Source organism: Leopardus geoffroyi, chromosome A1 (assembly GCF_018350155.1).
Source record: "Leopardus geoffroyi isolate Oge1 chromosome A1, O.geoffroyi_Oge1_pat1.0, whole genome shotgun sequence".
Taxonomy (NCBI): domain Eukaryota; kingdom Metazoa; phylum Chordata; class Mammalia; order Carnivora; family Felidae; genus Leopardus; species Leopardus geoffroyi.
In genome coordinates this window covers 197830742-197850589 of record NC_059326.1, presented here as the reverse complement: position 1 = coordinate 197850589, position 19848 = coordinate 197830742, and the positions used below count along the sequence as shown (strand labels likewise).

The 19848-nt window shown below is 47.2% G+C and overlaps 1 protein-coding gene across 5 annotated transcripts in view; it reads right to left on the bottom strand.

Annotated features, from left to right (window-relative positions):
- Nucleotides 1-5634, bottom strand: part of HTR4 (5-hydroxytryptamine receptor 4) — a 176432-nt gene extending 170798 nt beyond the window's left edge. For 3 of the 5 annotated variants that reach the window (XM_045437852.1, XM_045437817.1, XM_045437841.1), the window contains exon 1: nucleotides 4881-5013. The gene's annotated coding sequence lies outside the window, so the exon portion shown is untranslated. Of the gene's footprint in view, nucleotides 1-4880; nucleotides 5014-5119; nucleotides 5239-5477 lie in introns of those variants that run through there. The other 2 variants (XM_045437828.1, XM_045437832.1) reach the window with 2 other exon arrangements.
- Nucleotides 5635-19848: the final 14214 nt, after the last annotated feature.

Below are 19848 nucleotides of genomic sequence, written 5' to 3'. Positions count from 1 at the left end.
GACAGGTAACAAACCTTCCTCAATCTCAGAGGGGCGAGTCAGAATGTATCTGGCAGTGGATAAGATATTGAAGGACTTTTCATTTGGATTATCCTGTGAGCAATGAGGGATCGTATCATTCCGACCAAAGTAGCCGTGGGGGTGTGTGAGGAGGTAGGGAGCATGAAAAGATCTAAGATCAGAATTAATCTAACCCAGAAGTACCACAGCTAAGAAAAAGCAAAGGCTTTTCTGAAATTCAAAAGGAGAGGCAAAGCTTCGAGGCTTCAAGGGAGATGTCAACTAGTCCTTAGCAGTGACTATTCTTTCAATTTTTGTTCTATCCCATGGTTCTCATAAAATCAAAGGCTTAGCTACCTTAAAAATAATATATTTTTCAAATGCTTGTTTACTTATTTTGAGAGAAAGCAGGGCAGAGAGAGAGAAGGAGAGAGAATCCCAAGCACTCTCAGAGCAGAGCCGGACATGGGGCTCGATCCCACAGACTGTGAGATCATGACCTGAGCCGAAATCAAGAGGCAGATGCTTAACCAACGGAGCCACCCAGGCGCCCCCCGAATAGTTGTTTTTTTTTTTTTTTTTTTAATTTTTTTTTTCAACGTTTATTTATTTTTGGGACAGAGAGAGACAGAGCATGAACGGGGGAGGGGCAGAGAGAGAGGGAGACACAGAATCGGAAACAGGCTCCAGGCTCTGAGCCGTCAGCCCAGAGCCCGACGCGGGGCTCGAACTCACGGACCGCGAGATCGTGACCTGGCTGAAGTCGGACGCTTAACCGACTGCGCCACCCAGGCGCCCCCCGAATAGTATTTTTTATTAAAAAATTTCAGGTGGGTGGGTTGTAAGCTTTATTTAGTTACATTGGTCTTAATCATGTGGTCCTCAGACTGTGGTTCCTGGACTGTTGGCATCAGCATCACCTGGGAATGTAGTCAGAACTACAGATTCTCAGACCCCAACCCGGAAGCACTGAATCAGATACTCTGGAGACAGGGACCAGCCATCTGTGTTTCAACATGTCCTATGGATGATCTTGGTGCTCGCCAAGGTTGGAGAGCCACTGTCTTAACCAAACTGTGAAGCTTGCCAAACCAAGGCAGCTACCAAACCCGTGGATTTGTTGATATGGGGTCTTAGGGGAAGCGGGCAGCCTTCTCAGGGCTGGCCTCGGATTGTCAAGCTTAATAGTAATGGGTGAGCTAGTGGTGCTCACTCTATGAACGAGCCTATGTGACGGCCATTTACGCTGCACTCGATGTCCTTCTGTCCAAATGTGTACCACCTTGTACTCCCTCAGTAGCACCAAAACAGCATGCGGAATGAAAGAATGAACGGGTGGGCTAACAATACAGAAGAAGGGGGTTGATACAGATCGGGTAACCTCAATTTTGATGAATACAGAGATATCTAAAGTTTCCATGACGGTGAGGACTTAATGGAAAAAGAAATGCACAATGGCACCCAGCGTGTGTTCCTTTTCTCCATCCTTCCTTTCCCCGAACCCCCTCCTGCAACATACCCAACCCTGCCACCACCCTTCTCCTTCTGCATACACCTTGGAGCTATTTCCGAATAACCTAAATAACAAAGAGGGAGGAGAAGACCAAAAAAAAAAAAAAAAAAAGGAGAAACCACATTATTTCAATGGAACACAGTCGCCAACCTGTCAGTTCCTAGCCTTCTTAGGAGCAAACTTGGTTCTACAACTGAACTAGAAGTTGTTTAAGATCATTTCCACCCTGTAACATCAAGATCCCATTCATGGAAGAGTTTAGCGTGGGGGCTCAGAAGGGACTCTGGAGTCAGACCCAGCGCCACTGCTCACAGCTCAGAGAACTCTTGAGTCTGTTATCCTACCTCTCTAATTTTGAGTCACCTCATCTCTACAAGGGGAGAGAATAAAAGTCTCTCTCTCATGGGATTCTTAATGAAGATTAAATGAGATCATCCACATAAAGCATTTAGAACTATGCTTAGCACCAAACAAGGGCTGGATTAATGTGAGCTATTAGGATTATTATGATAATGTCTCCAAAATGCTTCTCAGCCTTCAGCAACATCTTGAGCATCTCCAGGCATAGCAACAAGGCAGTGAGAAACCACGAGGGATAAAGGTAAATGTGTGAGGGTGGTTAAGTTGGAAGCGTGTGGAAAAAGCAGCTAGCAACGCAGAAGTTCCACTACTCGTTAAAATACAGAAGTTCAACTACTCGTTAAAATACAGAAGGTATTTCCGCGCAAGGCGACAAGACTTGTGTTTGAATTACAACAGTGGTTCTCAGCAAGGGGGGGGGGGTAAGTGGGAAAGGATCTGGTTCCCCAAGGAGACATTTTGGTCCTCACAACTGGCGATTGCTACTGGCACTTAATGGGCATCAGAGATGCTGCTAACCATCTAAGGACGCATAGGACAGTCCATCACAACAACAAAAAAATTATCTAGCCCAAGATGTCTATAGTACACAGATCTGAGAAACCCTGAATTAGAATGTTGTGTGAAGTTATCTTAGTAAGACTTCACACGCTTTTTCAATTTTCAAAAAGGCAATGGCATGGAAGATTCTGGCACTTGATGGGTGGTGAGAATAGGTGACCTCTAGGACTCTTTCAGGCCAAAGGCTTGATGTGGGCTGTTGACCCGAAACCACAAATTTAAGTCAAGAGTCTGTTTCCACGCCTTTCCCCTTTGCTTGGCTCCTTTCCCTAAAGACACACAGAACTTTTTAAGAAGATGGATAGGTATTGGAAGGCAACCAGAAGTCATTAGGGGTAATATTTCTCACTGAAAGAACACCAGTGACAATCAGAGATTTACAAAGCTGGAAGAAACCTTAGAAACGATCTAGCAACGAGACCCCAGCTGAATTCTTCTATCACACTTCACAGATGAAGAAACTGAAATTTAGAAAGGCCAAGAGACTCGATCTAGGTCACGGAACGCTCCACCCCTCAGAAGGTCCAGACCCTTCGAAAGAACTTATTTCACCCATTAGTCAGACAGTGATAAAACGTCAAGGGTCTCCTCTATGCACCTGCTTTGCATCTTTTCTGCCATCGCAGTCCTCCTCTGTCCCTACCTCTGGAAATCCCGGAATTGGGGTTCACCTGACAAAGCGGCAGCAGTGGGAATGAAAAACAAACAAAATTAGATTCAAGAAGTACCGAGGGAAAGCAGGTAAGACCTGCCCATGGATCAAGCTGACGAAGGGGAGGACTAAAGAGAGGACTTCCGTTCCCAGCCACCGTCACCTGGAGGGTGGTGCTGGTTCCATAACAGATGCGGAAGGCGGCTCTGGAGGTGGGGAGCAGGTCGCTTCTGCTGGGTATCATCTGTGAACTCGGGGAAGGATCTGAGGGGAAGAACAGTGCCAGGGAGGTCCAGGAGAAGTGGCGTGGAAGGAAATACATTCCATTTGTTGGTTGTGAGGCCAGTGCGGCCCCCTAGTAGGACCGGCTTCAGGAATAAAATCCAGATAACTCAGAGGAACCAAGACTACTGTCTGCTCACCATGGGCCGAAGTGAGCACTCCCCGAAGGTCCTGCCGGCTCTCCTGGAGCTTTTTAAACGGGGGTCTGCTCAACTCTGCAGTATGATCATACCACGGATATTTCCCCTGGGGTCGGGCAGTGAGGCCAACACAAGACAGAGTTCAGGGCAACAGTGATAGGAATTTTTAAAAATGGCTCAAAATGCTGAAAACTCTACTTTGTACCGATTTTCTCCACCTCCTCATTTCCTGGGTGAAAAGCTGCTCCCCAGAACTGCACGCCACACGTCCCCTGTCCCGACTTCTTCCTTCTTTCTAGGGCACTGCATCCATCACAGTGTCCTTTTCCTTCACCACCTGTGCTCACCAGCAGCACAGAGCGGATTCTCCCTGGCCACAGATGCTGAAGGTCCCCCCAGGGGACCAGGCAAACACCTGACGGCACACCCCCCAGGGTCGCCCACAGAGGTTAAAACCCAGGGACTCGTCCCAGCAGTATCTAGGCAAGAAGGGCAAGCTTGGCCCCAGGGTCCTCCCACCCAAAACCCACCTACGAAACATGTTGTTCCTTTTAGTGGACCAAATGGAAAATCCAGCCAACCTTTTCTCTTAAGCTCGCCCTCGAGGAAGCCGAGCTGGTGGCCACGACCTGTCCACCTCTGCCGGCCACCGCCTCTCCGTATCAACAGCCACTTCGTCCAAAGGCAACCCACAGCCCAGCGCCCCACGCCGGCTAGCGCGCTGAGGGGAAACGCGCCTGCAAGTGGTATCGGGATTCTGTGAAAGGCAACTGCAGGAAGCTGGTACCGGCAGGGCCGTGGAAGCTTCGTGCAGCACAGCGTGCCCACACACTCCCGGTCACTTACACACACGGCCAGGTGGACACAAGAACATGCGTGTCTCGTCGCGTACAGACACACACACACACACGCACACACACACACAGTGAGAGGGAGTCACAGTCTCCGGGTCACACATCCAGGACCATCCTGACAGTCCACACACATGTATCCAGTTACACACACGTTATGGTTATGGATGCGCTGCCCGTGCTACCTCTCTCCCTCTCTCTCTCTCTCTCTCTCTCTCTCTCTGTTTCTCATACACACACGCACACTCACACCTAGACAGTCAGTGGGCAAACAAGCAGTTTCACAAGTACTTACGCACACACGCGCAGGGCACCAGCTCCGACCCCACGGCGGTCCCACGCCGGAGACGCGTCCTGCACCACCGGCCACCCACCCGCACGCACCCCCCTCCCCCGGCCGCCACGCAGCCCACCCCCTGCGGCCGGGCGCGCTCTCCGGAGGTCCCCCTCCCCCGCCGCGCCCCCACCCGCACCCCAGGGGGCCCCCCGGGGTCCCGGCCCCGCGCGCCCGCTGCACCTACCCGCCGCCCTAGGCGAGGCAGCCAGGCGCCCGGCGCGGCGGAGCGGCCACCCCCAGCCGCGGAGCCGAGCTTCTGCCGCCGCCGCTGCCGCCGCCGCCGCGCTCCCAGCCGCTTCCTGCGCCCTCCCCGCCGCCCCCTCGGGTGCCGGCTCCAGCCCCCGCGCAGGGAGGCCGGCGGGCGGGCTCGCGGCGCGGGCGCGGGCGCGGGGCTGCGGCGGCTGGGACCCCGACCCGGCTCACCTGGGCGCGCCGCGCATCGTCCTCCTCCCGGGCCGGCGGGGCCGCACCGCGCGGGCTCCACGCCCCCCGCCCCGGCGGTGGCGCTCCCACCCCTCCTCCCCCCCCCCCCGGCGTGGCGACGGCGACTGCGGCGGGGCGCACGGGGGAGTGGGCGCCGGGGCGGCCGCCGGGACCCCGCCCCTCCGTGCCGGCCGCAGGCGCCTCCCCCGCAGGAGCGCTGCCCCGGTTCCTGCGTGACCTTGGGCAAGTTGGTTAACCTCTCTGAGCGCCCGTTTCCCCGCTGGGAAGATGATAACTAGAACCACTGAAGGCGCTGGTGGTGCCCCTGCCGGGGGAAATCCTGCCCCGTAGAGCTTACTTCCTTCTCATGCCTCTGACTCTGCCCGGGGCACGGTTAGTTTCGGAGCAGGGCTCGGAGCGAGCTCCCTCGTCCCTGAGACAGAGGGCTCCCAAGTTTTCCGGAGGCAGCTTTTCGGTGGCCTGAAATCTTCGTAAGGCATCCTGCCAATGTTTGTCAGTCGGCCCTTTGGCTCTTCGCTTCCCTGAGCTGGAGGTAGCCTGTTCTAGCTCCGTCCACTGGTGACCTCGAGCACGTGATCAGACAGGGGCCAGACCTCTGTGCTCCCACCTGTAAAATGGGCACCAGAAATTCACGAGCTGGGTTGAGACTTACCAAAGATCCTGTCTGAGTGCACCTTGGCTGTTGTCATGATCTGTGAGGAACCGGGATGGAAGGCAAAACATTCTTCTTCAGCTTATCTGACAAAGGCCTCAGATCCCAGGGACAAAACAATCCAAGAGTTAAACAAGTCATGACGAGAAGGCGAAAAGAGGGTCTGCCTTTGGTGAGACAGGTGAGGGGACGTCCCCTGGGGGCGTAATTCACCCACAGAAGGACCACTGTGGCTGCAGCCGACCAGAGAAGCTGTGACAGTAATTAACCTCCTCCAGCAAATAACTCTTCCAAGATGCTCTTAAAAATTACTACCTTGGGGCGCCTGGGTGGCGCAGTCGGTTAAGCGTCCGACTTCAGCCAGGTCACGATCTCTCAGTCCGGGAGTTCCAGCCCCGGGTCAGGCTCTGGGCTGATGGCTCAGAGCCTGGAGCCTGTTTCCGATTCTGTGTCTCCCTCTCTCTCTGCCCCTCCCCCGTTCATGCTCTGTCTCTCTCTGTCCCAAAAATAAATAAACGTTGAAAAAAAAAAAATTACTACCTTACAATGGTGAGCCCAACCCAAGTGAACTGGAAATTTGAATTAACCAACCCATTCATGCCAGAAACTCTGAGCTTTCTCGGCCTGTCTCTCTGTGGTTACTCCTCTCATTTCTCCCTTCTCTTCCAGGCCCTGTCTGGCTTCCTCACGGTCCAAATCTCTTGCCCATCTTAACTCAAATACTTTCTCTCTCTTCCTTCTCCCTTTTTCCATCTCAGTCTGTACATCTCTTCTTTATCCTCTTTGTGCCCTGTCTCTGTCTCCACACCTCTTGCTCTCAGCCCTTCCCACCCATTCCTTCTCTCCCTCGCGTGTATATGTCTTGAATCCTAATTCATCTTATGTCACACTTGGAAAGTGGCAAAGCTGTAAGTTATTTGTCTAATGATAATAAGATCCAAGCTTCAATGTATCACTATGCCACTTCCCTAAACCAAATACTCTTGATAAATGACACCATGATCCTGATACTCATGACAGCACGGAGCCTGAGTCACCTCGGACACCTCTACCTTTGTTCCCCTTCTCCCCACTCTCCACTCAACCACTTGCCAGTTCCCAGAGAGTCTGTCCCCACTCTGCCACAGACATCTGTCCTTTCCTGCCTGTTCCCACTGGACTGAGCCGGGTTTTTTTTCTGGAATCATGAAAGGGGTCTTCTGCCTCGTCTCTGCCCTCCAGCCCACCCTCCTTCTTCAGGCAGGTCCCAACGATGTCACTCTCCAGCGCTAAAACCTAATGCCCATGGAAGACAGATATCCCAAAGACAGGTTATCCCAAAGATAGCCATATCCTAATCCCCAGGACAGGTCATATTTACCCCATATAGCAGAAGGGGCTTTGCAGTTATGGTTAAGGTAAAGGCCTTGAGATGGGAGTTTATCCCTGACTGTACAGGTGGGCCCTTTTTTTTTTTAAACGTTTATTTATTTTTGAGACAGAGAGAGACAGAGCATGAACGGGGGAGGGGCAGAGAGAGAGGGAGACACAGAATTGGAAGCAGGCTCCAGGCTCTGAGCCATCAGCCCAGAGCCCCACGCGGGGCTCGAACTCACGGACCGCGAGATCGTGACCTGAGCTGCAGTCGGACGCTCAACCGACTGAGCCACCCAGGCGCCCCCAGGGGGGCCCTTAAAAGTGTCCATAAAAGTAGAAGCGAGAAGCACAAGAGAGGCACACATCCCAGTGATGCGGTGTGAGAAGGACTTGCCCAGCCCTTACCAGCCTTGAAGGTAGAAGGAAGCATCATCCCAAGACCAGGAACGCGGATGGCCTCTAGACGCTGGGAAAGGCAAGGAAACAGATTCATCCCCTTTAAGTGTCCAAAAAGGAAGGCGGTCCTGCAGCCACCTTGATTTTAGCGCAACGAGATTCGTGTCAGACTTCAGAGCTAGAGAGCTGTACAATGATAATAAATTCCTGTTGTTTTCAGCCACTGAGTTGTCTGTTGCATTAGCAATGGCTAACGAATTACAGTGCATCTCTTTTATTTATGAAGGTAGGCGCCAATGCCTTGTCTTGTTATTCACAGCAATCCTCCTTTCGGCCACCTTGTCCACCCAAAACCCTGTACGCCAAGGGGTCTGTTCCCCGCACACCTTCTTTTCTTCTCTCATCAGTATGGGTGCTCACGACGTGGTCTCTGGAGCGTCCTCCTCCCGACATTGCCAGCCCTAACACTTTTCAGGGCGCGTGGGTTCCGTGGCGCTGTTCCTGATCTCTCCCTTCTTGGGTTCTCCAGAACTTCGTATTGTACCAGGAGTATCCCACCTCACGTGGTGCTTCATGATGAGAGAGACGGGAACACGCGGAGGAGAGGACTGCAAGCACGCAGGTTGAAACTGCTCCTGGCTGTCTGTTCAGCACTGTGCAAACCGTTTTCATCTTTCGGCTGTAGCAGTTACCACCACACTGTGCTGTTTGCAAGTTTTCTGTGGGTCTCCACGGCACCTTGGGCGGTGTGTGCCTCCAGTGTGGCAACCAGGTCCTACCTCCCTTTCTTTGTCCCAGCCCCTAGCCCCATGCCAGACACACAGCAGGGACTCAATAACTGCTTCTGAATGAATGGATAAAGAAAGCAAGTGCAGTGCCTGGTTACGTTGAGCGGAGAGGGCTATTCTCTACTTAGTTGGGGTGATCGATAGGAACACCTGTTAGCAGTCTTAAATATGGTGCATTGATGCATAGCCTGTAACATAGACTTTTCTTTCCTTCGTTTTATGTTTACTTGTTTCTGTTTTGCTTTTGCTCTTGCTGAAGAAGTTCTCATAATAAAAGGGCTACTCTTTTTTTTTTTTTTTTTTTTATCGGCTCCATTTAAAGAGGGCTACTATTTCAGGTAAAATCATTATAAACGCAGGAAGTCTTTTTTTTTTTTTAATTTTTTAAAGGTTATGTATTTATTCTGAGAGAGAGTGAGAGAGCATGCATGAGCAGGGGAGGGACAGAGAGAGGGAGAGAATCCCAGGAGGCTCCTCATGGGCAGCGCATAGCCCGTGCAAGGCTCGAACTCATGAACCACAAGATCATGACCTGAGCCAAGATCAAGAGTTGAATGCTTAACTGACTGAGCCACCTGGGTGTCCTTAAACTCTTTGGCACAACAATTCTGCTTCTTAAAATGTGTCCTAAGGGTAATAAGCCTCTGTACACAAAGATTTACCTAAGAGGATGTTCACTGCAAGATCTTTCAGAAGAGTAAAAAAATTGAAAATAGCCCAAATGTCTAGCAATAGGGGATTAGCTAAATGTATTATCTCTACCATGAGATACCATCCAAGTATGAAACATGATTTTGTCAATTGATATTTATTATACAGAAAGATTTTTACGAATATTTTTATATTCTACATTATGCTTATCTGTATTTTCTAACTACCATACAATAAGCATATATTTAAAAGTTAGGCTCAATTATTTATTTTTAAATTTTTTTTTAATGTTTATTTATTTTTGAGAGAGAAAGACAGAGAGAGACAGAGTGTGAGGGGGGTGGGGCAGAGAGAGAGGCAGACACAGAATCCGAAGCAGGCTCCAGGCTCTGAGCTGTCAGCACAGAGCCTGACGTGGGGCTTGAACTCACGACCCATGAGATCATGACCTGAGCCACCCAGGTGCCCCTAGGCTCAATTATTTTTAACACTAGCTTTACCTCCAAAAAGCAAGTTACATAAAACTTCAGTATTTTTCCAAGTTCCAAGAAAACCTATCCAGAGATGAGACTCAATTCTCTGATTACAACAAAAGAAAAGTCACAAAAGGCTTGAAATGTAATCTGGGCCTGTCTTCATTCCATTCATTCATTCATTCTAGGAACATTTATTGTACCATCTCAATTGCCTTCGGTAGCAATCAACGGAAAAAGACTCTCACTAACTTAAGCAAAAGGGAAATTATTGGACTACTATTCAAAGACTCACAGAATCTCTGCAATGCTAGGAGACAGGCTTGGAGAAGCAGTTACCCAGAGAGCTCCAGAAGACCACACAGCAGAAAATAAAGCATCTGGTTCACTGAGAAATTCCGTCAGGATCGGGCGCCATTCCTCCCGACACAATGACTGGCCTCCACCAGTTCTTCATCCTTGGGCCACTCACCCAAGTTCAGAGTCACTGGAATATACACCAGACTGGCCAAGCCTAACTTTGCGTCTCCTCATTCACCTATTCTGAATCAGAGATTAAAAAGAGGGAGAGCACTGGGTCCCTGCACCAAGACTGCACGCGATGGGAGAGATTTTATTTCCCCATTAAATTTGGGGTGCCATTAGGAAGGTAAAGTGGAGACCAGTGGCACGAAAATAATAAATGGCCGCCACAAGCCCCTGTAATGTGCCAGACGTCGGGCAGTTCCAGCTTCCAGGCCCGACTCCTCTGCCAGGAACCCTCCCATGTGAATAGCTGGGAGGAGCTGCCAGGCCACAAACAAAAAAACGCAACTCAGAGGAGATGAAGAAGTCTTTGATTCCATTATTATATTTATGAACTTGAAACACGTTATGTTTTTCTTTTGTTAATTTCTTCTAATGTACGGAAACAAATATGTACTATTTTTCTCTTCTGGTTGTCCACACTTTGCTTGTCTGGTACAAATGTTCTATTACGTACTTACCACAAAACAGCCTGCCATGGAGCGAATTCCTTATCAGCACCACTATCTGGGGGTTATCTTAAAAGTCCCAAAGCTTGTTTCAGGTCTGTTTTACTTTGAGTGTCTTCTACACAGAATGAAGCTGTGTGTGTGACAGAGAGAGAGACAGAGACAGAGAGGGAAAAGACAGAGAAATCTCCTTTGTTCAGAGAAGATGGAAATGAAATTCCAAACCCAAATTGCTGAAATAAATCAGTGCTTCCCTTGCTCTCGCAAACTTGAAGCCGGCATACCTTCCATCCACTTAATTGCTGCTAAAAATTTAAACAGTTGAACAAAGGGTTTCAACACAGCTGCAAAGGAACGGAAACCAAACTGTGAATACCTTTCCTATAATGAAGCCAGGGTGGCTGGCTTCATTTTCACAAACTCCGCAGAATAAATTAGACCCTAGAACAAGACACTGTGGCATCCACGGGCACGTGGAGTCCTCAGTTTACCTTATAGACAACCACTCTGTGTTGGGAAGCAACTTCTAACAAAACCTCCTCCAAATGAAGTTGCCAACAGAGAAACTTCTGCAATTTGTTGTTTGTTAAGGGTCAAGTCTCCCAGTGAGGCCATGTTTCGTCTTATTTTGGACCACACCTTGGAGGGCATGGTCATCTCCCCCTCCCCAGTCCTAGACCTGACCAGCCGTCTAGTAGCTCAGACTCCCCTTTCCTGAACTCCGCAGCCCCAGCTCCCCGCACCCTCCTTTCCTGATGTGCTCTCATCACGCTGGGCTTCAGAATTCCCATCACACACAGCTCCTTCTGGCCCAGGACTTGTGCTTACTGTTTCATAGAGCTGAAATGCTTCTCCTCTGGTTCAGCCTAAATATCTCTCTTACAGAGTGGTTTCCTTTTGACCACTTATCCCCATTCCCACCATTTTCTGTCTTAGCCCTGTTTATGTCACTTACAGCCCTATCTCCCTCTGTAACTGATGCATTGATGCTATTTTTTTTTTTTTTTTACCTATTTACTTTCTGCCTCCCCAGTAAAGCAAGAGACTCAGCACTTCAGAAAGAACCTGGCTTAGAGTGGACCCTCGCTCCGTAAGAGATGAAAGAATGGAACTGTGAACCCGGCAGCTGGATTTGCGTTCAGAGCTCCCGTGCTTTCCAAGGGGTGGGAGTTGCCTAGGAACGAAGGGCCCTTGGGGGCCAAAGGAACCCACATCCCGGAGGGTGAAAGGATGATCGCTCACTTCGATGGGGAGGATGTGGCTTCGGGAGAAACAAACCCGGGTGCAGGAGGCATCCTGGATCAGAACAGGTGGTTCAGATGCAGTGATATCATATGTCTGCAGCCAAAAGCTGGATGAGGAGTCACAGAAGGAGGAGAAAAGCGTCAGGCTGCCTCTGACTGGGAAGGAGGTGCCCGGAAGTCACTCTTTTCTAAAGGGAATTAACAGGATTAGGCAAGAGAATATGAGACCACGTAAATTCAAGATACGGTGTACTTAATAACTTGCTATGTGGCAAAGTCTTTATGAACCAGCTGTTTGAACACTGAAAAGCCAACTGCCCGGAGCAGCAGAGAATAGAGGGTGATAAGGGGTGACCCAAGCGGAGTTATCGCGTCCTGATAAGAAGCTGTGGCCCTTTTTTGTGTTTAGCTGTTCTTTGTCCTCTAGTCTTCCTGATATTGTTGGGGTTAACCTGTTTACATTTGAAAAAGCCATTAACTAATTCATGTCTCATTATCAATAAGAATCAAGTAAATGAATAGTCTATCAGGAAGGAAAAACTAGAAAATACAGCCTTCCAAGAAGAGCCAAATCAATGAGACAGACATCACGAACGTGACCTGCCAGGGAAAACTCTGGCATGGTTGAAATTTTACAATTTATTTTGGAATGTATATGTAGTAAGATTTGCTGGGGTTTTGTTTTTTTTGTTTTTTTGGTGTGGAGTTCTGTATGTTTGGGCAGTGGTATAGAATTATACGACCACCACCATATTCAGGATATGGCAAAACTAAGTTTTAACATAGGCAAAGGTTTTGGGAGGAGGGGTAGGTTTTAAATATTCTATTTAATGGGACATGTTTTACTAGTTTTGACTAACTTGGACAAGTCTCTTCCTCCTCCCCAATGCCCATCCTCCCCCTCCCTATACCAGTTTGTCCCATGCATAAACCTGGAACCTTCTGTCCGGTAACTATAAGAAGATGAAGCTCTAAAGAGGGCAGAAGCTTGCAGCAAGAAGAAAAATGGGCAGATTTGGAATGGCCTCTCACCCCACCAGATTCCTGGGACTGGTTTGAGCTGTAGACAAAAGGAGTCAGAAGCAGAAGCTAGTAGGGGCATTCAGAAAGGATTCGGGAGAGGCTGAGCATAAGTCGAGGCTCTGTGTTCAGGACCCAACTAAGAAAGCTCGGCTCAGACCCAGGGAGGAGGCCATGTCCTTGTACCCGGAGAGGCAGGTCATTCAGAGCCCCACCCCCAGCACAGGCACTAGTGGTTTCATGAGGGTTAGTGGCAGCAAGGACCCATCACCAAGCAGCATCATGGGCAATGCAGATGATCAGAGCAGACAGGGACAAGCTAAGTAGGGCTGCCCTGTTTGGGTTGGGGGTTGCATGTGTGGTATCCCCTAGGAGGCTCCCGCAGATAATAAGAGGCACTTACAATAGGATGATTAGCGGACGATTTGAACCATCATTTCACCTTTAAAGAAGGCAATCTGGGTAGCTAAGGGGTTGGCAAATATCTGTCCCACCAGCGTTTTACCAGTTTTCTTTGTGGCAGGCCCTGTGCTCCACCATGGGGGATATGAAACATAAGAAGATAGATCCCTTTTTTAAAGCACTCAGAGCCAACTAGACGAGATAGGGCTACACAGAGATTATTCCAATATATCGCTCAAGTTCATAAAGCAAGCATACACGGCAAATGGAGCTCATGGCTTTTGTTATTGTTGTCACGGTTTTACTATTACATAACAAATATTTATTGAGTGCATACTATTTGCTAGTCACTGGGCTGACAAAGGTTCAGGAACTTAGTACTGATATGACATGACATGGCTAAAAAAGGGCCAGAGTTGGGGCGCCTGGGTGGCTCAGTCGGCTAAGCGTCCGACTTCAGCTCAGGTCACGATCTCACAGTTCGTGGGTTCGAGCCCCGCGTCGGGCTCTGTGCGGACAGCTCAGAGCCTGGAGCCTGTTTCAGATTCTGTGGCTCCCTCTCTCTCTGACCCTCCCCCGTTCATTCTCTGTCTCAAAAATAAATAAAAGTTTAAAAAAAAAAATTTTTTTTAAAAAAAAGGGCCAGAGCCGAGATTAGAACTCGGCTTTAAAGGCTTTGCTGTGAGCAACCATGAAATAAAAATCGTAACGGTAACAACAATAATGTCTAAACAGCATTCATGGTTGATGACATTACATGTATTGGGCACTTCACTATCTCAGGCTATTTCAAGAGCTACCATGCAGAGGAAAACAATAAAACAGGCCAGATTTCTGATGCATGAGAAAGCAGAACAGGGGCCAGGATATTAGAGAGAAACAATTCAGCATGGCATAAGACTGTCTCAACATTCGGAGCCGTCTAGCACTGGAGGTACCAAAGCACAGGCTGGGGGCCAACCGCCAGGAACGCTGAAGCAAGAACCCCCGTCCCAGGTGCGAGGTTCAACATCACCTCTGCTACTCTCCCAACTCGCTGATTCCCTGATGCCGAGCTTTGAAAGTTCAGTCTCTTTTGCCAGCTCCTTCTCCGGCTAACACTTAAATGTCAAAGCCCTTCCTCTTCTTTCACTTTCTACGGGCCCCCAGACTGTTTCATCCACCATACTTGCTTTAATCATCATTTGTAAGCTGACAAATCCCGAGTTTTGCACGTCAGCCCAGAATTCTTTTCTGAGCTCCAGACCTACCGCTTGGACGTAGGATGGTTGATCTTGGGAGGACTTGGTCTAACTTGGCTTGGCTGACCGCGGGAGAAACCTCTGTACACAAAGAAAGAAAAAGAGCTAAATTAGGTCAAGTAAGATCTTAGTAAACTTACAGAAATGGTAACGGTGTTTGATGGTGTTTAAACACAGAAAGATTTGAACTTGATTGACACGGACTTGTTTCCTTGACCACCTGGAAAGGAAGTGTAACCACGAATATCATTCGGACCTTCCGGGACAATATTTATAATGTCATGATGATTTAAGTGTTGTTTTCATAATGATTGATCCAGGCATGAGCAGGTGGTCCAATCCGGGCCAAGGGTACACAGAGAGACTTTGCTAGGAGTTTGGGAAGAAAGTATTTTTGTTCTCCTGTGTCAGGTCTCAGAAAGTACATCTCTCTCCCTCTCCGGGCAGTGAGATATAAGGATACACTAGCATGAAATACTACAGCCATCTCTGCCATCACAGGAAGACCCAGTCTGGTGGTAAAACAGCGCATGAGAAGGATGAGCGAGAATCTCTGAGAAATAGGACCAAAGTCCAGCTGGATCAAACTGTACCTGAAGCCATAGATAACCCTTGAGCTATTTAGTTATGTAAAGCAATATATATTTTGTTCGCCTGCCCAATTCATCTACTTCTATGAATAGTAAAACCCTAATTTTATTCAGTGGTGCACCGATTCCAAATAAATAACTACATTCCAGCCTCCCAGCACATAGAGCTCTGGCCAATGAAATTTAAACCGATGTGCTATAGGGAGCTTTCAGGAAAACTCCCTCAAGTTTCTTGAGATGCCTAGGGCATGACCCATTTCTTTTGCTCCGACTCCTTCATGCTGTGTGGTCAGAGGGGCTACAGCAGCAGGCGTTTTGAAATCTTGAAAATAGAAGCCAAGAGGAAGGAGAAATCTAGCAAAGCCTGAGTCCCTAATGAACGTAGAGCTCACATAGCAAAGATTGACTGTGTATCCTTAGGCTTCTCGTACCTGAGAAAATAAGTGATAAAAGTATGTTGAGCTACCATTAATTTGTCTTTTCCATTATATTTAGTAAACCGATCCCTAACCAATACAGCTGGTTTTGCTGCAATGTGCAAAATTAAACAGTCCTGAAAGAGGAACGTTAACAAAAAATTCTCTTCTCTGAAGACAACCGGTTCTTGGGTGGTGAAAAGATAGATGGGTGACTATCACGTTTCCTGTAAGCACTTCATTCTTTCATTTTTTAAAACTTTGATGTAAAAAGTGCATCATGAAGACAATGCGATTAAGCATGGAGAAGCCCAGAATAAGGAGTAAAACATCAAACTATAGAGGATTGATGTTATACAAGAATCCTGATGGTTCTGTCTCTAAGAGAAGTTTTAAATTATGGAAGAAATCACTAGAAAGCATTGTGTATATGTGTATACACACACACACACACACACACACACACACACATCCAAACATGGTCTCATAGACTATTACATGATATGAGAAAATATTCACAAAATATTAAGAGAAAAAATGGGGTGCCTGGGTGGCTCAGTCTGTTGAGGATCCGACTCTCGATTTTGGCTCAGGTCGCGATCCCAGGGCATGAGATCGAGTCCGGCCATGGGCTCTGCACTGAGCATGAGCCTGTTTGGGTTATCTCTCTCTCCTTGCCTCTGCCCTTCTTCCTGCTCACTCAGGAGCTCTGGAGCTCTCTCTCTGTCTCTAAACAGCAACAATAACACAAACAACAACAGTAACAACAACAACAAAAACCTGGAATGCCTAGCAGCACGGTTAATAGCTTTCCAACTGTAGGAACGCCCGTGGTACAGGATGAAAAATCTATGAAGAATTTCCCAAAATAACAGTGGTCTTTTCTGAGTAGCAGAATCGTAGTTCTTACTTGCTTTTTTGATTTACACCCCTCAGTATCTGTCCAATTTTCTACACGCGGTATGTGTTCCTTGCTCATCAGAAAAAAGCAACGTACTTCCTTTCAAATGTTTCAAAGATATTTTTTAATTGAAAAGAGTGCTGGGCACTGATACCATAGCTCTTTGGGAACACCAGCTGGCATCTGCCGTGTTGAGGGAGACGAGAGCAAGGGACGTGACCACAAGTGCGCTCGGAGCCATGGGAAATGAATGGGGCAGCCTGGCTCCAGAGGCAAACTGAGCTGTCCTCACGGTCGTGCTGAGGGCTGCACTCTCAGGGCTTAGAGCAACAGATGTGGGCTGAGACAAACTTGCTGAGGCAGAGAGCACACTCTAAATATATGTGCCCACAGGGACACTGTAACTCGCCTCCACGGAGGGGCAGGTCCCCCCAGGCAGGCAGGTTTGACTCTGCCTTCCTCCATCCTCTACCCAGAGACGGACTGGGGAAGCAGAGTCAGAGACTAGAGGAGCGTGTGATGCGCACCCGCTCAGGGCGAGTGTCCTTCTGAACACGCAGGTGGTAACAAAGCCTGGCTTTGTGTGTTTTATAGCTTCCAGTATCTTTCTGATCCAAAAGGCAGCCTGGGTCGTAAAGTACCTGGAGGAGAGAAAACAGAAGAAGGGTACAAAGTTGATGTAGATAGTCTCTCATTTGGCACCGGGAAATATCATAAACTCTAGATTAAGAGCACAAAGTCAAAGGGGCCCCTTTGAAGTGAGTTAATCAATTAGCTTTCTAAAACAAAGCAAGCTTATGATCTTCCGGGAAAAACGAAGCAAATGATTTTTTTTTTTTTTTAAGGGAAACACTGATTTCGCGAATAACCTGGAAATTCGATGGCCCTTCTCTAAGCTTCATTCTACGGCCTAAAAAACGGGATAATTGGACAAAATCAATGTCCTCAAGCTTTTGGAAAGTTACACAGTACAATTACGAAAAGAGCAGGATTCCAATAGAAGAGTGACACTAGTTCATTGAGAGATTGGTTCTCCTGTCGGCATTTGTTCCACATAGTTTAAAACAGAAACTCTTTGCTTGACAAGGCAGAGAGCTGCAGTTTGCAGGGTCTCCAAGCCGCTTTCGCTCGGGTCCTCACAATATCTGTGCCACACCTTCTCCAAAGCTCAAACAGCTTGCCACTCTGCCACACTGCCCTTTGCTTTGCACTGGGACTCGTCAGGTGCTAACATTCCTCCACCTCCTAGCCTCTGCCTCCTCCTTTTTCTAATGATAATGGAAATGATAACAATGACAATATGAGAAAACTTAAGCTACTCATCCGACAAGCTAGGGACCATACCCATAATGCTCCTGGGCATTTAAAAAAAAAAAATGAGTAAACCCTTTGAAATTTCTGAGCAGGTGAGAGTAGGATGGGCTCTTCATTCATCTCTGACTCCTCAGTACCTGGGACAGCATCTGGCATGTAGAACATTCTAAGAATGGTGAATGAACTCATGAATTCTTCCAGTCCCCCAAAGGTAAAAATACGTCACACCCAGATATGCCAAAAATCTCCTCCTTGAGGACCCTCATTCGTGATAGACCCATAAGAGGCCAATATTATTTGCCAGAGACACTGAGAGGTAATATGCATGTGTATTGACTTCCACAAAATCAATTTTATGTGCTTGTTGAAAAATAGAAAGAAAAAAGCAATAAATACATAAAACCACTTCTGTCCTCCATTCCATAAAATGACTGTATGTCCTAGAGTTCGCATGAGATGATAACAGTGAACTTCATTGCCCTCATTTGCTCTCAGTTTTCATGTACCATTCTTGAAATGAACGTCTCACTGTGCTACATGTGATTCTAGTGTCCAAAGTGATGCACTTTTCATGTAACATGCTGTCTAAATACAAACAAGCAACACCATCTGACATTCAACTAAAGAAGCAACAATCCATTCTAAGCTAGAGAAGAAATCAGCTGAGTTGGGTTTGTTCTGAGATGACAGTCTGCTTTCCAATGTTGTCCTTTATAAGGAAATTTATTGACACTGCAGTGTTGGCCGTTAGGTTATTTTCACCTTTATACTAACTTGGGGACCAAGCCTAAGATGCCACTACACTGTGAAAACCAACAGATTCCCAAGCAGTCTTAAAATTTGTCTGGAACCACAAAAGACCCCAAATAGCCAAAGCAATCTTGAAAAAGGAAAGCTAAGATGAAGGCATCACAATACTGGACTTCAAGGTATATTACAAAGTTGTAGCAATCAAAACAGTATGGTACGGGCACGAAAATAAACACATAGATCAATGTTACAGAATAGAAAATCCAGAAATAAACCCAGAATTATATGGTCAACTAATCTTCGACAAAGCAAGAAAAAATATCCAATGGGAAAAAGATAGTCTCTTCAACAAATGGTATTGGGAAAACTGGACAGCTACATGCAGAAGAATCAAAGTGGACCCCTTTCTTACACCATACACAAAGATAAATTCGAAATGGATTAAAGACCTAGATGTGAGACCTGAAACCGTAAAAACCCTAGAAGAGAACACAGGTAATAACTTCTTTGACATTGGCCATAGCAACTTCTTTCTAGATAAGTCTCCTGAGGCAAGAGAAACAAAAGCAAAAATAAACTGTTGGGACTTCATCAAAATGAAAAGCTTCCGCGCAGTGAAGGAAGCAACCAACAAAATTCAATGGCAACCTACAAAATGGGAGAAGATATTTGTGAATGACCTATCAGATAAAAGAACATATCCACAGATTCTGGAAAGAAGGATTTGCAGTGTGTGAGCATACGTGTGCATATGTGCGTTCCCATGACAAGATGCAGCTTTAAGCACAATGGAAACTCACCTTCCATCACAGAGCTTCCCGTTTTGCTGCTCCCCTTTGCCTTACTTAGTTGAGGAAATAGATTGTGTAGTAAGTACTTGTAGAGGTCCCTGCTCCAGGGGAATGACTTTTTCTCTTAAATCGGGTATATGTTCTTTTCAAAGAGAAAATGAGATCAGAAATTGGAGGCAAAGATAGTTGAGGAGAAGTCCAATGGCTACCATCGTACTACCATTGAGTGAGAGACAGCCATGGAGATATATACATGGCGTCTACATCTTGGGAAGTACTTGTGTATCTTAGCATTCACAGGAATTAAAGCAATGCAGAGCATCCAAATCATAAGCTATATGACCCTGGACAAGCTATTTTCTCTGCACAGGCTTCATCTCAAAAATGGGCATCACCCATTTTACCTAATGCGTAGGATTGCAGTAAAGACTGGATGAGATAACACATGTAAGTGCCAGGCCCCGTTATCAGGGATGCAAAACTGACTCAATAATGAGCTATTATCCTCACTCTTCGCTCATGAAAGAAGGAAGAAAATTACACAGTCTCTCCCAGGTTTGATCTTTCAGCACAGAACCGTCCAATAGAAATAGCCAAGTCACATACGTAATTTTAAATTTTCTGAGAGCCACATTTTAAAAATTAAAAACAGGTGAAATCCATGTTAATCATATGTTTTATTTAATGATTGCATATGACATACTCTCATTCTAGCACAGAATCAATATAAAAATCATTAATGAGCTATT